We start from the raw sequence: 17,959 nt of genomic DNA, 5'->3' as shown, positions 1-17,959 counted from the left end.
GTACCGGCTCCGGGGAGGCTCCTCGTCGTAGTGGGCGCGGGGAAGCTCCGGCCAGGCAGAGCAGTTGCCTCGGGCTGAGGAGGGCTCCCAGCCAGGAGCTCCCGCCGGCACGTCTGCTTGCGGCGGCGGCTGCCATCTGACTGAGCTTTGGTGCCCTCCTTTTCTACTTCCTGCCCCGCCCCTTGACTTCCGGGGGGCGGGGACTAATGGTGGAAGCTCCGCCCACTGGGGGTTGGAAAGGGAGCTCCCTCCGCCGGGCAGGAGGGGAGCCACACTGACTCACTACAAGGAGACATCAAAGGAAAACAGATATTGCATCAAGTTGTATTGCTCATCATTTGAGTAGGTACAGAACCAGTATCCCACTATGGCATTAAAAGGCACTGTGCTGCTTAGCTTGTTAGTCTCTAAAGTGCCACAAGGACTCCTCATTGTTTATGCTGCTTTAGTGGCACCATGAGGAAAAAGAGTGCCTTTAAAAATCAGTTAAATCTAATCTGCAACTACAAACACGTATGCACTAATTAATCATGGTTACTTGATTATTGCATAGTGTCACTACAGGGCAGAATTAAGGTTGTTTGGGTGTCTTAACTGTGCATTTCCAAATCTTAACTTGTTTGGGTTTCTTTTAAGAAGGCCTGTCAAGCGATTGAAAACATTAATCGTGTGATTAAACAATAATAGAATACCATTTATTTAAATATTTTTGCATGTTTTCTACATTTTCACATATATGTATTTAAATTACAACACAGAATACAAAATGTACAGTGCTCACTTTATATTTTTTTATTACAAATATTTGCACTGTAAAAAACAAAATAAATATTTTTCAATTCACTTAATACAAGTACTGTAGTGCAATCTCTTTATCATGAAAATTGAACTTACAAATGTAGAATTATGTAAAAAAAAAGCATTGAAAGATAAAACAATTTTAAAACATTAGAACCTACAGTCCTACTTCAGCCAATCACACAGACAAACAAGTTTGGTTACAATTTGCAGGAGATAATGCTGCCCACGTCTTGTTTACAATGTCACCTGAAAATGAGAATAGGTGTTCATATGGCACTGTTGTAGCCAGTGTCACAAGATATTTACATGTCAGATGCGCTAAAGATTCATATGCCCCTTCATCTTCAACCACCATTCCATAGGACATGTGTCCATGTCGATGATGGGTTCTGCTCAATAACAATCCAAAGCAGAGCAGACCAATGTAGCTTCATTTTCATCATCTGAGTCAGATGCCACCAGCAGAAGATTGATTTTCAGGGGCGGCTCTAGGAATCCCGCCGCCCCAAGCAGGGCGGCGCGTCGCGGGGCGCGCTGTGGCGGTCGCCGGTCCCGCGGCTCTGGGGGACCTCTTGCAGACATGCCTGCGGAGGTTCCGCTGGTCCCGCGGCTCCGGTGGAGCATCCGCTGGCATACCTGCGGGAGGTCCACCCGAGCCGCGGGACCAGCGAACCCTCCGCAGTCATGCCTGCGGGAGGTCCACCGAAGCCGCGGTACCAGCGGACCCTCTGCAGTCATGCCTGCGGGAGGTCCACTGGTCCCGCGGCTCCGGTGGACCTCCCGCAGGCATGACTGCGGAAGGTCCGCCGGAGCCGGCTGCTGCCCTGCCAGCAAAATGCCGCCTCAAGCGCGCGCTTGGCACGCTGGGGTCTGGAGCCGGCCCTGTTGATTTTTCTTTTTTGGTGGTTCGGGTTCTGTAGTTTCTGCTTCTGAGTGTTGCTCCACACCTCATCCCTTTCAGATTTTGGACGACACTTCAGATTCTTAAACCTTGGGTTGAGTACTGTAGCTATTTTTAGAAATCTCACATTGGTGCCTTCTTTGCATTTTGTCAAATCTGCTGCAAAAGTGTTCTTAAAACAAACATGGTGGGTCATCATCTGAGACTGCTATAACATGAAATATATGGCACAGTGCTACAACACCCCTGTAATATTTTTACTCTGTTAGTGCTATGTACTCAACTATAACTCCAGTTTTTATCTAGGATTTTACAGAAATCACGTTACTATTTCTGTACCTGGATTAAATGATTTGTGTAACTGTGCTTGTTGCTATGAAATATGTACTTTTGAATATTACAACTAAATATACAATTAAAAAAGTGATCAGCAACTATTCAAGCACTTGGACTTAACTCATGAAAAGCTTGTTTTTTCACACCAGTAAAACTCAAGCAAAGGAATGTTCGCAGCATGTAAACATGAAAGGGTCGCAGATGTGGTCAAATTGAAATCTGCATTCAAATTAACATCCGTGGAAACATTTTCTGCTACTTCTTTCTAGTAGTAATTAAGTTCATACTTGTAGGGAAGTACTTTCATTTTCCTTTTGGCTTATTCTCACTGATTTACTGAGTTGCTTTTTGTCGTGTAATATTTTTTTTCTCTGTCAAAAACACAAATATAAATGTGAACCATTTTTCAGCAGCCATCAAAGAACAGCTTTGAAATATGTAGAATGCTGCTGGCTAACAATAAGATAAATAATCAAGAAAGAGGGCTGCTGAATGAAATAACTGGAATAAAAAACTCAGATATGTCATAGATTTAAACACAAAGTTTCAATAAATGCATTCAATTCAGAAGTAAGAAATCCATATGGGATTATATATAATTGCTAGTATAGTATGTCTCTGAGAAACAGAATTGTATCTAAACTGTGGAACTGAATCCTATAATGTGAAACAGATCAGAATGTGGTATGGTTCTCTTCTAATTTTGCTTTGGAATAAAAAGTTCTTGGTCAAGTTATATTTCCTGTAGTGTTTCTATTTCTGTATGTGTCTTGTAAGAGGATGACTGTTCCGGTTTGTCTGTGATACATTTATTAACAAAACTACTACTTGAGGGCTTCAAAATTATTTTGAAAGACTGTACATGTTTCACAAGGGTAACATTAAAGCTGGCAGGAGTAGACACAAATTTTACTTCCATTAGAAATGGTTGCAAGGTGATTAATATCACAAAAGTCTTAGGAATGGGGAAACTTCCTGTTTGGACTACTCAGATATTCCCATTAAACAGCACTCCTCCTTTCCCTAAATACTTAAGATTAGGGAATTCCAGCCAAGTGTTTGTTAGCACTTGGTACAATTAGGGTTGCCAACCCTCCAGGTTTTGCCGGGAGGCTCCCAGAATCGGGTTCGATCTCCTGGAGGTTACTGGAGGCAAACAGGGAGATTTTAAGCTGCTAAAAGTCTGGTGGTGCAGCGGAGCTAAGGCAGGCTCCTTGCCTGTCCTGGCTCTGCACCATTTCCAGAAGCAGCCAGCATGTCCCTGTGGCCCCTGGCGGGGGGAAAGGGAGACACAGGTCTGCCCATGCCTGGAATGCTGACTCCACAGCTCCCATTGGCCGGGAAGTGCAGCCAATCGGAGCTGTGGGGGTGGTACCTGGAGCTCCTCACCTCCCCCCAGGGGCCGCAGGGATGTGCTGGCCACTTCTGAGAGTGGTGCATGGAGGGAGCAATGCACGGACCCCCGGCTCTGCTTACCTAGGGCACCTCCTGGTCAGTGGCGCAGCGAAGCTAAGGTAGGCTCTGCCCCCCCAGAGCATCCACTGGCCACAGTTCCCGGCCAATGGGAGCTGTGGAGTCGGCCCTCAGGGTGTAGGCAGCACGTAGAGACCCCTAGTGCCCCCCTCCCCGATGGGGCCACAAGGACATGCCAGACACTTCTGTGAGTGGCGCGGGGCCAGGGCAGACAAGGAACCTGCTTGTAGCCTCGCTGCACTGCCACCTGGGAGCTGCCCGAGGTAAGTGTTGCCTGGCCAGAAACTACATACCACCCCCCTGCCACAGCCCAGAGCCCCCTCCTGCACCCAAGCTCCCTCCCAGAGCTTGCACCCTCTCTTGCACCCCAACTGTTTGCCCCAGGCTCAGTCCAGAGCCCCCTCCCACACTCTGAACCCCTCGGCGCCAGTCCAGAGCCTGCACCCCAACCCCTTGCCCCAGCCCAGTGAAAGTGAGTGAGGGTGGGTAAGAGTGAGCGAGCGGGGGGGGGGGTGTAGAGTGGGATGGGCCTTGGCGAAGGGGCGGGGCCTCAGCACAGGGGTGGGGCAAGGGTATTTGGGTTTGTATGCTTACACAGCTGGTAACCGAAGGTACAATAGGATCTATACTGTCTTAACTACCCTAGGCTCTAGTTGCTGGTATTTCCATAGGATTCTATTGAAATAGTTTTAATGCCGAGAATGAAATCTGTCCCAAAGTCTTAAACACTGAGGTCTGTCTAGCTTGAAGCCTATTTGACATGTTTTCTTCTCAAAATACGCAGGGGTGAACAGTTAGTTGTGGTCAGAACTGCAGTATCTGGAAATCCAAGGAGATAGGAAGTTAAAAATATAATACAAACATCTTTGGTTCTCTCCCCCCACCTCCCTTGACTAAATTACCTCTCTGGTAGAAAGCATATGTGGAGTTTTACAACAAGTCATGATAAGTTAGGGACCAGCATCTTTCCCATGAATTTCTTGTAAGAAAATTGGCAGATTTTGAGACAGGTCAGAAACCAGAGCAGGTGCATTAGAGCACATTACATAACTTGGAAAACTCACTGCATTTCAGTATCATTGCCCTGTTCATTATCCAGCATCTGAAAGAGTTCATAAGTAGTAGTTCTAAATCGTTGTTGCCTTCACCACTAGGCTTGACTGCCCATGGCCCGGATGGCAAGAGTTCAGCCTGCTAGTTAGAACTGAGTCCAGGGTGGGCAGAATCCAGGAAATGAGCCTAGGGCCAGTACTGGAGGGGGCAAAAACCAAATGCCAGGGCAGAGGGAGTAAACTGCAGTTGTAAATCACAGGCAGACCAGGGGATTAGTACTGGAGAGAGAGAAGTGGAATGCCAGAATCAGTGGGTCATCCAGAGTTTTAAGCCAGAGGCAGAACAGGGTGTGTGTGGGGGATCACAGCCAGAAGTCTGAAACCAGAGGAGAGTTGGGGGCTGGAATAAGCAGGAGCAAGGGCAAGCATAGCTGCAGGCATGGTATCCATTGAGCAGCCACTGAACTGCTGTGGAAACCAGGCTGATAGGCAGGAATGCTAAACCAGCAGCAGATCGGGAGCTGGGAACAGCCTGAGAGGCAGTGCAGCTGGGCTCATTGGTTGCCTAGCAGCACAGTTAGGGAGAAGGCCAGCAGGTGGTCCTAGCTGGTCTGGTCCCTGACTATCTTGCTGCTGTACCACATTCAGCTTCTCCCATCAAATAAAACAGGCATCTATTCTCTATAGATTCCTTAGGATTATCACATGGCTTGATTCTACCTTATTTTGGTTCCCAAAACAGAATATAATCAGAGACCTTTTATGAACTCTGTAACAGCAAATCTAATTGTGCTAATGAATCAAGCTGAAGGAAAGCCCCCAAAGTGGTTGAATTCTGGTTGGCTGGTGAATAAATTAAAAAGTATTAGTCTTAGAAATTGGTTATACAATCAGATCTGATTCTTCTAGTTTAGTATCCTGTTTCAGACAGTGTCCAGAACCAGTTGGTTCAGAGAAAGGTACAATAAACCTCCTGGGGATAATAAGACACACCAGTAGTTTGTCTTCTGACATGCATATGTAGCTCCCTCTCAGTTTAGTGGTAGTGATGTAGATGTATTCTGAAACCAGAATGTGGTCACGTTATTTTGTTTTAAAGTTGCTTTTCTAGAAACCACAAGACATGACACCATGTATGACCAACTCTATCCAGATATCTGGCCACACAATGCAATCTGATGGGTCTTTCAGCTAGAGTATGGTGTCTAGTTTTGGGCACTATAAGATAGATGTGGACAAAATTGAAGAGAGTCCAGAGGAAAGCAACAACAACAAAAAGACATTTAGAAAACATGACCTGTGAGGAAAGATTGAAAGAACTGGTATGTTTAGTCTAGAGAAGAGATGATTGAGGATGGACATATATCTTCAAATGTATGAAGGGCTGTTATAAAGAGGACGGTGATTAATTTTACTCTGCATCCAATGAAGGCAGGAAAAGAAGTAATGGGCTTAGTCTGCAGCAAAGGAGATTTTGAGTTAGAAATTTTTCTTAATATCTACTCTAAGGATAGTTAAACACTGGAATAGGCTTCCAAGGGAGGTTGATGAATCCCCATCATTGAAGGTTTTTAAAAACAGGTTAGACAAACCGCTGTCACAGATGGTCTAGGTATAGTTGGTCGTGCCTCAACATGAGGAGGATGGACCTCTTGAGGCTCCTTCCAGACCTACATTTCTATGATATGGGTTGAATCTTGAGGTCCTTAGCTAACTTTCTTACTCAAGCAAAATTCCCATTTACTTGCCCAGTTGGCCCAATTAAATTAATGACTTCTCCAGAGACATTTATTACAAAGGTTTAAATTTAACTTGTTCCATATAAAGCCATATTTAAAAAATGTAGTCAAAACAAAAGGCCATGGCATGATATTGAAGCACAAAAGACTGGTGAGTAGTGTGGCTAATGTATCCTCCTTCAAGAGCTCTGAAATAGCTTTTTAAATCCTTCTGGTGTCAGTCACTATGCAATTTGAGTGTGGTGTTTGTTCAGTTACACATCTGTTCTTCATAAAGGGTAGTGCCACTGTCACTGAGAACAGTGCCATCTGTTCCATTATTTTCTAAAAGGTATTGTTCACATGAGTTACCCATGTAAAGATATATCTAATCTAGATAATCCAGGAATGAAATGTAAGGGGCTATAAAGGGCAAAATAAGAACTGGTATTCATTAACAAGCTACATTCATGTAAGTGGGACCCAGGCCATTTTTCTAACTACATAGAACAGTTTTTATTAGTCTGTTAATAAAGGAGATGGAAATTACTATAAAGAGTCTCTGAAGCAGATAATGAAACAGTAATTCTCTACAGCCATGAAATATTTAGGTGCACTGATCTTTTACCATCTTCCTGAACATGGGCACCAGATTTTTTGCTTTAAGAATGCCTTAAAATTAAGTAACAATTTGGCCTTCTGAATAAGGTCACAATGTAGTAAATAATCCTCAGTTCCTAGGAAATAGGTTTTGCAACTAGCCATTTAATTCACCAACACGTGGAAGCCCTTTTATTTTATTATATTGCAAGGCATCCAGTAAACTCTATGCAGTGAACTAGAAAGGCTCAAGTTGAGAAAGCATCCAAATTAGTTTTACCCTGGGATCATTAATCTAGGTTCATCTAGTTTTTTTTAACACTGTCCATAGAGATCTAAGGAATGCTTTCACTCTAGCTTGGCCTAGGAAGAAGATCTTGAGGAAATTACTGCTGGTGCCTCATGCAGCATCTTGTCTCTTGAAGACCTGAATCAAAGAGTATGTATTGGTATAATGGAGGCTAGGTGAAACCTGGTTGCTGGTTGGTGTGATAGCCATCCTTCATTCAGACAATCATAAGAAGTAGCTAAGTGCCTTTTGGTGTAAGGCAGCTCTAACAGTAGGACCCTCCACTCAAAATGGGCTACATGCAACGCTGGTCAGAAACTGAGCTATGTGGCCAGTGAGACAGATGGGAGGAAATTGTTATATTTTTGGGAGATCTTACTATATTAAGTGCCTTATTAGACCATGATTGGCTTTCATATTTTGCCTTTCCCAAGAGGTGGGTTATTCTCTTTCAGATGGCCTCCATGAAGCCTGGCAAAGACTTCTTATTCATTAGTAGTGATAAAGCCAGTCTTGAATAGTATGGTGATAGAATTTGGAAAAGCATCAAACACTTCTGGTACTTTATGTGAGCTATTTGAATCTCTTGAATCTGTAAACTAATCTTGTGGGATTTCCAGCACTTCTGCTTCTAATGGTAGCTGGAAATGCCAATGCAACATGTCGGCACTTCCACTTTCTGCTGGAACTTGACAGTACAAAGGCAGATGGCGGTGGTGGAGGAAAGCTTGTCTGAGCATTTCAGATTTTCATAAATCCTTATGCTCTAGTTCAGTTCTAAAAATGGAAAGAGGTTCAGGGACATGGTCCTTATTTTATCAGATCTGGTTTTCCCATCTCTACCTCTTAATGCACTATTCCTGCATTTTTTAAATTTCCTTTTTCTGCTGCCTGGGAAGTCTCAGGAGCTGTTGTAGCAGGATTCAGTGGGTCCTTTATAAGAAAATGGTACTTTGCTCACAATGTTGTAATGAAGATTTAAACTTCAGCTAATAAATGAAGAGCCTCCCCATTCTGTAACTCTTCCTTGCATGACTAGTCCTTACACAGATGAGTAGTTGCATTGAGTTCTCTGCAACCACTCACATTAGTAGTGGCTACAGGATCAGGCCCGCTCCAGAGTGTTGGGTTTCTCCTGGTGACACACTCTGAGACCAGGTGCTGGAACCCTGAATGGAGTTGCAGGTTGACACTCCTTGGAACAGATATGATTCATTGGACTTCACCTTGAATATACAGGAGGTGGGAGCAGCTCTCTAGCACATGGAACCAGAGTCAGGATCAGATAGGTCCTGAGGGTAGGCTTCCTAAGAACAGCCAAGATTAAAGAGATGGCTGGAGTTACTTTGGAATCACACATTTGTTAATAAATCAGACAGCAGGAGGGGTGACTTTTTGACTCTGTGGATAGTGGTGTGTGTTTGTTTTTTGGTTTGGAGCTGGCTGGGGATTCTGCCATCTTACATAAACCATAACCTATCAATCTTTTTTCCATGAAAACACACATTATTCTGATGTAAGTTATGCAGACTATTTTAAACTGCTTATGTATCTCTTCCTTATGCTTGGAGTAAAAGGTTTATTTCAGTGGGAATTTGGCCTAAGTAAAGACGGCAGGCATTAGGTCATGCCTGTATACAGTAATAGTAATCCGAACTGAGAAGCATCACATTCTATCCTCAATTCTTGATGGATTCATAGTTCATCATTGAAATGTAAAGTTCTGACTCTTGATGGAGCACTTATTCTAATGCTTGCTTCAGTATTGTACAGCCAGTATGATACTGAATGAGTAATAATGAGATTGGCAACAATTATAATAGCACTAATGGGGAAAAAATTTGGAATTATTTTTTTGTTAAAGGGAAAGGACTGCCCCAGCTGGAGAAAAGTGCCTATTTTAAATCAATTTGCTACTGGTCTAGGAAATAAATAGGAGTTTGAACTGAGAATGAGTAAATCGTTAATATTTCAAACTAAGCACATTTAAAAATGAAATGCGTTAGCATGGTCCATGCTGTGGCTTAGAAGAGGAAAGAAGGCAGCTATACATAAAATATAACCAATGGAAGGAAGGGGAAGTTGATGGTAATGAATATAAATCAAAAGCAAGGAATTGTAGAAATTTGATAAGGCATGCAAAGGGACACAAGGAGAAATCTATGGCCAGTAGAGTTCAAGACTATAAGGATTTTTCAAAGTATGTTAGCAGGAGTGCCTCCAGTTTTTTTGCCGCCCTAGGCAGCGGACAGTCCTGTGCCTGAAATGCTGCCCCCGACAGAGGCGGCGGAAGGTCCGGCCGCCGCGGTCGCTGCCCCCTAAATGTTAGCAACCTAGTTGGAAGTTGAATTGGCTTGTTAGCACTGACCTCCCACTTGGTAAGGCAACTCCCATCTTTTCATATGTTGTGTATTTATACCTCTACTGTATTTTCAACTCTATGCATCTGAGATGGGTTTTAGCCCACGAAAGCTTATGACCAAATAAATTTTTGTCTCTAAGGTGCTGCAAGGACTCCTCATTTTTTTTTCTGATACAGACTAACAGGGCTACCTCTCTGAAAGCAGTGCCGAAAGGTTCACTAAATGTTCAGAGAATATATGCCCATTTCTGTACATTATGGGTTCCACAAAAATCATGTGAAATTTGCAGCTTTGAAACAGTCAGATGAAACTTGGCAGTTTCCCCTTACGTTCATTTTGAGTCACTTTCTATTTTAACTTTTGGGGTAATGGAAATTTATTTTTAACATGTGGCTTACTACCATATCAGAGATGCATTTTTAAAGGGCTTTGCTGCATAACTATATTTGACTACTGCATATGAAATATCTCTTTAACCAGTATTGATTTAAGCTAGCCTCCCTGGACTAACTGTTCTATATATAGCTGTGTAACTGTTTTCAGCATTCAATACCTTGGCACCTTATGGAGCCTGCTGTCTGAAGGATCAACTTCCATTTTTATGAAGCAGAGTGATGTAGGGTGTTAGGCTGCACTGTGTTTTGCCAAGGGGATTTGACTCTTGTTGTTCCTTTATTCTGAAATAAAAACCATTCAGACTGAACGTATGTTTTTTGCTCTTCATAGGTGGAAAAGAGTAACACTTAACTATCTGCAAAACAAAGATTCAATCCACCTCTCCATTTTCTCATCTTTTCTCCTCCTGGGTCTTGTCAGCTTTAATTGTACAAATGTATTTAGGGCCCACCTTTCGCGTGGCACCATTTAAAAATGCCATGGGATTTATTTTCATTATTTCCTGTGCACAGTGACAGGTCCCCCAAGATAAAGGAACCCAGTGAAATAATTTCCAAAACAAGAATTTTTTTCATTCTAACATGTTTGTGAGTGTGAAACAAATTCATACATCTTACTAACCAAGTATCTTGTTTTTGAGTTAGTTATCAATAATGTGAGTGATTTATTTTCCCCATGGAAAAAGTAATCATCATTTCCCCCTTAGGGACCAGATGCTGGTTTACTGGGGCAAGGTGGAGAAGATACGGGGAGCCCTTTGCCCCCCACCCCGGTACATTTGTGAAGGGGGCAGCCAAAATCTGGCTATAGTGCTAAGGAATGAGGGGCTGGGGGGAGTAATTAGTGCAGCCCCAGAAGAGTAATTCCAGGAGGAGCAAGGATGATGTCATAATCCCAACTTCTTGCACCTCAGCTGGTGTTGGCAGCAGGCCAATAAGGATTTCTAATTAATCTTTCTTGTGTTGTTATCACTGTTACCCTCCAGCTACCTCCCTGATTCCCACCATGTATTTCACCCACTAGTTGTTCATCTTAATTTAGTCCCAATCCTACAAAGATTTACATCTGCACATAGTTTCGCATATTCTGAATCGTCTCAATGAAACCAATGGGATGATGCAGTGTGCAACGTTGGGGATGTGCATAAATCTTTGCAAGACCAAGGCTTTCAGTTATAAGATCTTTGGAGCTGCAATGGGATCATGTGGTTGTACAGAGAGGACCTTGAAATGACAAGGGCCTCCTGGTGCTGAAGTTCCTATAATAGTGTAATAGTCTAAAGCACTAGTCTCTGTTTCTAGAAATTGAGCTTGAAACCTATGCTAGGTTACAAGTGAAAAATGTGATGGGCTTTCTTCGTCCTCCTTGAGGAACCAGTGTTCATAACCACTGCTGGTCTCTGCTCAGGAGAGGTTTACTCTTGGACTAGCAAGAATATTGCACTGTAGGATTCAGATACAGTATCTTGTACAGAGACCCTCCATTCTTCCTTATTCTGGCAAGTGCTATCAGGGCCTGATTCTGTACAACAGAAATCAATATGAATTTTGCCATTTTCTTCAATGTGAGCAGACTCTCACCCATAAGGCTTGATCCAAAACCCATTAGCGTCAATGGGAGAATCCCATTGGCTTCAATGGGAGCAGGATTAGGTACCTAGTATCTTATTTTCATAAGAAACTTAAATTCCTCCCAAAGACTATGATAGCTCTAATTAATAAAGATATGCAGGCATAGCAATATTATGGATTTTAAACAAATCCTTTTTTCTTAGCTTAGTAACAATGGTTTTATATGAAAAAGCTGTGTCAAATGATAGCATTATGGTGTATAAATGGTTCAAAAGAATTTTATATTTTATTGCATCATAGGCACTTTAGAATTTTTAGATTTATTTTTCAGTCCTCTAATATTTTTTCCTGTATTAAATCCAGCTTTTAAAATTTTATAACCTCTTTAATTGGATTTGTTAAGAAATATGGGGGAAACTCAAATCAGTCAGTTTCATTTGTTATTGAACTACTAAAGAATTAATACAGATAATTTTTTGTCCATTGAAATGGTAGTAATTTACTCAGGTTTCTCATTTATTACTCAATACAAGGCATATAATTTACTGAAATAAAGAAATAATAGAGGTTCTTCTCCTTTGTAATAGGCAGGGAGTATGGTAGTGTTCCAGGAAAACCAAGCTGAGATTTCCATGAGCTGTGAAGATGAAGAATTACAGCACATTGAAACATTTAAATTTTAAAACATACTTTTTAGTAAGTATGCAACATCTTTAAGGCTTTTAAAGATTATCCTTTGAAATTTAAACTTAAAAGAATGATCAAGATTGCGACACTTTTTTAATTACAATACTAATTCATGCAGTATGATTAATATATTGAATAGAAAATGTTTGCATGAAAATAGTGACTTGTTCTTTACTAAAAACTAAATGTCATTTGTCAAAACTCCTTAGGTTTTAATTTCAACCACTCTGTAGATATAAAATATATCTAACTATATCTATTGAGTCGTGTCATCTAAGCACTTAAGTTGTACTTCTGCAACTTAATGAACATTTTTACTGTGTATCATTTTTGCCATGATTTTAAAATCATGTTCACCTTCCAAGGCACAAAGCTACTAGTCCACTGAGATGGACTAGTCACCTTTATGCTAATTGTGTAATCAATTCCACATCAATGGACCCCTGCATCTGTACAGAGCCCCACTGACTAAAATGGGGCTTTGCCTATGCAAAGATCATTGGCAAATCAAAGCCATTAAGGTTGGCATGTGTAAAAGCTTGAACATATCAAGTGTGATTAGGGTCAGAAAAATTGCTTGATCCTGTACCATGATTTCAATGGGACGTTGTAGATGAGTTGTCTAAGAAGGAGCTATTTGTAATATATTCCAGGGTATTTTGACTCACTTGAATTGCAGAGTCAATGCTGCTACAAAAGCATACGTTATTTTTTTCTGGTTCATATATCAACAAAGTTATTAATCAAGATCTGATTGAAGAATCAGTATTGCTAGAAATTTGAGTTGGTCAGATAATGCAAAAACTGGGTCTCCAAACATTTGTTTGAATGCTGAATGGTTGTTTGGTTTGACCATTCATAGCCCTTATTATTAGCTACTGGGAAACATTCACATGAATTGTTTGTCTGCACCAATGTTAAGGGAATGGCTGTTTTTCCCACAAATATCCATCCTTATTTACATGTGAACAGAGAATCTATTATTATCATATTATATGCTATATAAAGTTTCAGTGATCCTTACCATGTGATTTTAGGTGATGCACCCCAGGAATAGTTAATGGTTCAAGTGTATAGTTTGCAAATGCACAAAATTGAAATTTTGTTTTGCATAAACTATTTTGCAAATACCTGTAGATAATAATAATTTCAGAAATCAGCACCAGTTCACAAATGGCTCTTTAATAGAAGGGGTTAAAAAAGGCAAAATTCACCAAGTAGATCATTCACTATAATTTTGACAGGCTCTATTAATGTTAATACACAAGCCAGAGTTTTAGCTCTCAAACTGAGATTGCGGTATCTGTCTACATATATAATCTCCTTTCCATTGTAAATGGAACAAGATCTGGAAATAACTGAAAGATCATAAACATTCCCAGAATTCCATTTTTCAGAATATAACCACACTTGGGTCTAAAATCTGTCTTTTGTTCAATGTCTTTATTTTGTTTGTATAGTCATTTTCTGCATTTCTTTTGTACACTTTCTCTACTCTAAAAAAGGTCACTATAACTGAAAGTGGAAAACCAGAACACATACCATTTCTCAAATGTAGATATCTCAGATGGAGGGCCTTACCTGTAATGCTTATAACAGAAATATGTTGGCAAGAATAACACGGGCATGTCTTTTTGCAAATGACTTCTTAATCCATTGAAACCGATGTCTAGGGAGACGGTGATTATTATTATTACAGTACTGAGGAAAGTCAGAGCAGATGTTTTTTAACTTTGTAAGAAAAATATTTATATAGCGCTACCATTTCCATTACCTTTCTGCACCTGGTATTGAAAGCTTGTCAAAACATGTTTTCTGCTGATTGTAATGTTCTGTAATAGCCATAATCAGTCTTGTGAAAATGTTGAGATTGGGTAGGTTGGAGATATAAGAATACAGTTACACAAGGTCACAAATGTCCAATAATCTCTGTTTTGTGTGTCTCATAATGATAGGCAGAGATGATCTCCTGTTCTCCCCTCATGTGTCTATCTGCTTGTCTCTCGCTCATTCACTCACTCTCTTTGTTGCTCCATGAAAACCATTAGCATGGTGAAGAAGACAATCCTATTACAGCTAGTTCTAACCTCATAATCCTGCTACATCTAGCCATAACTTCACTGATTACCTTACTCCTGCCCAAGTAAAAAACCACAGAAGTTCCATACTGATGGAAAGAGACCTATTAAGTCATCTTTTCCATGACCCTGTCAGTGCAGGGTTATTCCTTACAACATAGTTGTCCAGTCTAATTTTAAATTTAATAGATTTTGATATTCACCTATGTTTTCATTTCATCCCATTTCTCCTGGTCACAATTTTGAACTATGGGGCATGGGCTGTTTTCATTTTGTCTCTTGCATAGTGCCGAGCATTATAAAATGCATTCATAATAGTTAGTGTTAAACTCCATTTGGGAAAGATTGTTTCATGGATTTGTTTTTGCTTTTGGGAGACTGGGAGGTAGTTCTAGTTGCACTCCTGTTGCACTGGCAGCCAAGAAGTGCCAGGGTCAGAATCCCACTCAAATTTAGCCCAATTGCCTCCCATTATGCCTCCAGAGAAGGGTCTCTGCTGTTATGCCACCCAGCTCTAGTCAAGGGCCAAAGGGCGATGGCTGAGTCCCGCAACCTCCCTCTTGTTATGCCCCTGTAGTGTGACATGGTGGTGGCTAAAAGGCAGGTGGTGTGTGAATGCAGAAGCTATGTTTAGACTACTGCTGTAAGTCGACCTATGCTATGCAACTCCAGCTATGTGGGGGGTCGATAGGAGAAACTCTCCTGTCGACTTGTCTTACTCCTCTCATCAGGGGTAGAGTACAGGGGTCAACTGGAGAGCGATCTGCTGTCGATTTGACGGGTCTTCACTAGACCCACTAAATTGACCACCGGTGGATCGTTCTCAGAGCATCGATCCGGGCTGTAGTGTAGATGTAGCCAGAGGCTCATCAGACTTAAATGCAAAGAGGAACTCCTGGGCAGATAACCAGAGCCTGCACTACTAAAGGGTTCGTAAACCAGCAGTGCCAACTTCAGTTCTGTTTTTAGAGGAAGACATTGTAAAGAACACAGTGCTTTAAGGTTTCAAATCCGGTGATAGGGTTGCGGGACTCTCCTGAGTCTCTGGTGGATTGGGGTTAGCTTCTGATCAATTTCCCCCTTTTTAGGCCTTCATGAGAAGGGCTATAAGACTCTTTGTTTCCTTTGCCTCCCAAAGGCAGGCAAAAACCTTTGAGAAGGTTGGGTCAGGTCTTGGGGGACCAGGTTTTATCCCAAAATGGGGAGTTTTTCTGCCTACTTCCTGATGTTCTCTTACAGTAACTTTTTGTTAAACTATTTGTTGAGGAACACACCTTGCTGTTTTTCCCTTTCGAGACCTGTCAGCACAAACATTTTATTTATAGGTCTTTAAATAACATTGCACAGCTCTTACAGCAATTTCATCTTCAAAATGCCTTTCTAAGCCCTCACAGTGCTCCTGTACGGGAGGTATGTGACATAGACTCTATTTTACAGATGGAGAAACTGAGACCGAGAGCTTGAGAGATGACCAAGATCACCAAGAGCTGGATTGTAACAATCCATCCCAAGCAAGCGGAAGTAGGGGACCGCACTTCTCCAGTGGCAAGGCAGATACCAGGGTCTGCCCTTGGGTGCAGCTCTCTTGCTCCAGGTGAGGAGTCTGCTACGCTAACCTTCTTTCCTGGCACAGTTCACTTCCCTCCACCTGAACTGGCTTCAGCTGTTCCTGCCCACCTAATCCGGAGTAGCAGCAGCAGCCTGGCAGTAGGTCCTCTCTCCCATATGTTAGCTCCGGTGATGTGGGTTGGCACCACAGGAGACTAAGGGCTTGTTTTCACTACAGGGGTGAATAATGTAGCTGGAGTTGATGTAGCTTAGGTTAACTTAGCCCGGTGTCTTTACTGTGCTGAGTCAATGGGAGACACTCTCTGGTTGACTACCTTACTCTTCTCGGGAGCTGGAGTACCAGGGTCAACCGGCAAGTTCTCTGCCATCAATTTAGCAGGTCTGACACGCTAAATCGACACCCGCTGCATCAATAGCAGCAGCGTTGATCTCCTCAGTAGTGAAGACCAGCCCTAAGTGGGCTCCTTACACTCCTTTACTTTGCTGCACAGCTGTGCAAGAGGACTCATGACTGAACCCTATGTGAATCTTCGTGAGAAATGGGAGTAGGACTCGAGATCCTGGATCCCAGATCTGTGCTAAGACCCCCAAACCATACTACTGTTTATTATCTAATACCTGGAGCAAAACAAATGCTGAGGTGTATCTGCAGGGCATCAGCAAAAAGTAAAGAAAACCATTTTGACAAACCTATTTAAGCCTCCAGTCTGGCTGTACACTTAAAGCATACATGAATAGGAAAAGCAGTGAGAGGAGATAACATGCAGAGGTAGTTTACTAAGATTTGAAATCCTTGTGGATTTAGCTTAAAATTCTGCATTCCACTGGTGCCAACCCTTCTGCGTAATGGGTTTTTTAAACCCTTCTGGAACCAGTGTCACCAGGATGCAAGGAGTTTAAGCCTTCCTGCAATTTTCTGGCTGCATAGGGAGAAAGTCCCCTCTGACTGACCTGCAGGCGGCAGGCATTGTAGGAGGCAGGAACATCTCCCTGGGAAGCTGAGATGTTGTTGGGAGTGGGAGGAGGGTGGAGAAGGGGGTGGGGAAAAGCTCAACAGTTATGGGCAGTTCTGCCCCTCCCTCCTTCACCACCTGTGATCTGCTCTTCCTCTGTGTGCTGCCAGATTTGGGAAGGGGTAGAAGAAGACCCAGGCTTGGGGTGAAGATCTCCTGGCACAGCCCTCCCTCCAGCCCTCCAGCCAAGAGAGGGTGAAGAAACTCCACAGGTGCAAGAGCAGCAGAAGTTTTGTTGAGGGCAGAGGTGCAGAGGTATGGCTGGGTGGGCGGAGTTGAGTTGTGGTTGCCACCTGTCCAGGGTTTCCCAGGATTCCCAGCGTATGCCTTTTTAGACACAGCTGTCCAGTTTTGTGGGTTCAGTATCATCCCAGGTGTGTGTGTGTGTGTGTGTGTGTGTGTGTGTCTCAGAGATAGTAACCCCAGGCTCGGGCCTGAGGCAGATGTGGGGGCTGGGTTCACACAATTAATTGATTTGATTCTGAGACTGAAGAGTTGGTGTGGGGTGGAGTGAGGCAGAAAATTAATTGATGGGGCAGTACGGCAGCCAAAATCTATTTTCTCACAATAAATTGGCAACACATGCTGGGGGCTGGACAGGGGAAGAATTTGAAAACAGACAAAAAATGCTTAGTTTTTCTAAAATTCCCAAGTTTTTTGGGGGGTGGGATGCAATCTTGGTTGACTGGTTGGTATGACTCATTTTTGAACTTTTGAGGCCAGCAATACTACCCTTCTCACCATGTATGTCCTCTGCAAGCCCTACCCCCAAAAGAATATTGCCTAAAGAGAGATGCTGATATTGATTGCTGTTGGGTCTGAAATAAAGATGGAATTACATTCCGAGTAACCCAGATTGGCATTCTTTATGCTGAATTTGTTGTTTGCATAATTACTGGGGCAAACATAGGTGTGATGCTAACTGCTCTACAGAACCTCCAGTGATTGTTTGCATGTAACTTTGTTTTGTGCAAGTTACTGTTTTTTTTCTGTCTTCCTCAACTGAATTGGGGTGGTGGTGTAGGCAGCAGAGTTTATTGCTCAACAGACCTTCCAGGCTACAGTAACAGAATTACATTTACAGAATCAGGAATGATATTCTTTAGGTTGAA

At 42.3% G+C, this 17,959-nt stretch overlaps 1 long non-coding RNA gene across 1 annotated transcript in view; it reads left to right on the top strand.

The window, feature by feature from the left end:
• LOC120370950 overlaps positions 1-16,417 on the top strand; it is a 43,803-nt gene extending 27,386 nt beyond the window's left edge. Inside the window, exons 2-3 of the long non-coding RNA XR_005584079.1 lie at positions 12,088-12,196; positions 15,703-16,417. This is a non-coding gene — a long non-coding RNA (uncharacterized LOC120370950). The remainder of the gene's footprint in view (positions 1-12,087; positions 12,197-15,702) is intronic.
• The last annotated feature ends 1,542 nt before the right edge of the window (positions 16,418-17,959 follow it).

Source organism: Mauremys reevesii, linkage group 8, assembly GCF_016161935.1.
Source record: "Mauremys reevesii isolate NIE-2019 linkage group 8, ASM1616193v1, whole genome shotgun sequence".
NCBI lineage: Eukaryota > Metazoa > Chordata > Testudines > Geoemydidae > Mauremys > Mauremys reevesii.
Note: the sequence above shows the minus strand (reverse complement) of the source record. Positions and strands in the feature narration are given on the sequence as shown.